A 1,831-nucleotide genomic window follows, 5' to 3' on the forward strand; every position below is an offset into this window, starting at 1 on the left:
AAAGCTGCAAGGGATGTCGAGGAAACAATTCTTCAGAATGCACAACTTGTCTATGAGGAGGAGAGGGCTTGGAGAATTGTTCAGAATCAACCTTTGGGTGTTGGGATACCACTTGGCGAGTATGCTAGACCGGCCTACAACCAAGGCTTATCAAGTGTTAGACCACCTCCAGTGGCTATGAACAATTTCTAATTGAAGCAAGGGTTGCTCCAAACTCTACAAAACTGATGTGTCTTCAGAGGGAAGATGAACGAAGATCCAAACACATATCTGATAAACTTCGAGGAGATTATGAATTCCTTTCAATACAATGGTGTTTCACAAGTGGCTTATAATCTTTCCCCAGGGATCAATTAGAACATGGGAGGAGATTACCAAAAACTTTCTTGATAAATATTTCTCCTCAGCTAAGACGGGCAAGTTTAGAAGAGAAATCCATAACTTCTGCCAGAAAGATACTGAAACTGTGTTTAAAGCATGGGAGAGGTTCAAGGAATTAGTTCGAAAGTGTCAACATAGCAGAATTGAACTCTGGATGCAACTCCAGGATGTTTTGGATGGTTTGACACCGGCCTCACATAGAACATTGAGTAACGCAGCTGGAGGCCCTTTGATGAAAAAGACACCAGAGGAGATAGTCACTATTCTCGATGAATTGTCTGAAGATGCAAATCAGTGGCCTTCTGAAAGTGCTGAAAGAAGAAGGGCGAATGGTGTTCACCAGGTTGATGCTAACACATCTATGCAGGTACAAATTTATGCCATGGCGAATGAGATAAGGAAGCTGACCTTAGCTTCAATACAAAATGAGAATCACACAGTTTGTGATATATGTAGAAGAGGACACCCAACTCATGAGTGTCAGGCCTCAACTAAGGAAGTAAATGTTGTGGGGAATTATAACTTCAATGCAATGGGTCAGAAGCACCCCGATTTTTCATGGAGTTTACCTAGGGGTACTGCAAATGCATAGAAACAAAACAACTCCAGAGTCCAGGGACAAGGAGCTCCAGGCTTCCAAAATCAGTAAAGGCAGCAGTTTCAGCCTCAACAATCCAATCAGTCTGGGCTAGAAGATCTGATAAAGTCCTTTATTGTCAAGACAGATGAAAGGTTAGATGCTCATGGTGCAGCTATCAAAGAACTGGGCAAAGGGCTGCGAAACTTAGAGAAACAAATTGGACAAATTGCCACCATATTGTCTGAAAGGATCCCAGGTTCTTTGCCAGCTGAAACCGAAATAATCTCCATGGAAACGGTAAATGCTGTAACTATGAGAAGTGGACAAGTAGTGAAAGAGCCCACCCCTATCCAAAAAGAGGTGGTACCTAAAAAGGAAAGTGGGGAGCAACTGACAAATGAAGTTGATAAGAAGAAAAAATGCAAAAAGGGAATTGAGAAAAAAAAAGAAGGAAGATAATTCAAGAAGGGAGGAATCTAATCATAGCGAGCATATGCCTGATCTACCTTTTCCCCAAATGCTATATAGAGAAAAGATGGACAAGCAATTTGAGAAATTTCTAGATATGCGGAGACAGGTTAATGTAAACTTGCCATTCACAGAAGTGCTTTCACAAATTCCAGCTTATGCCAAATTCTTGAAGGAAATCCTCACAAAGAAGAGAAAGATAGAAGAAACATCAGTAGTCAAGCTCACAGAGCATTGCAGTGAAATCTTGCAATATAAACGCCCACAAAAGTGTGGAGATCCAGGCAGTTTTACTATACCTTGCTCGTTAGGTACTCTTAATTTTGATAAGTCTTTGTGTGATTCTGGTGCCTCAATTAATTTAATGCCTTTGTCTGTTTACCGGAAACTGAAGAATGAGAT

At 41.0% G+C, this 1,831-nt stretch overlaps 1 non-coding gene across 1 annotated transcript; it reads right to left on the reverse strand.

Moving 5' to 3' along the window:
* Positions 1–418: 418 nt before the first annotated feature.
* Positions 419–525, reverse strand: LOC142167694 (small nucleolar RNA R71). Its single transcript, XR_012697781.1, has one exon. It is a non-coding gene; the product is annotated as a small nucleolar RNA R71 (small nucleolar RNA).
* Positions 526–1,831: the final 1,306 nt, after the last annotated feature.

Source organism: Nicotiana tabacum, chromosome 12, assembly GCF_000715075.1.
Source record: "Nicotiana tabacum cultivar K326 chromosome 12, ASM71507v2, whole genome shotgun sequence".
Taxonomy (NCBI): Eukaryota; Viridiplantae; Streptophyta; class Magnoliopsida; order Solanales; family Solanaceae; genus Nicotiana; species Nicotiana tabacum.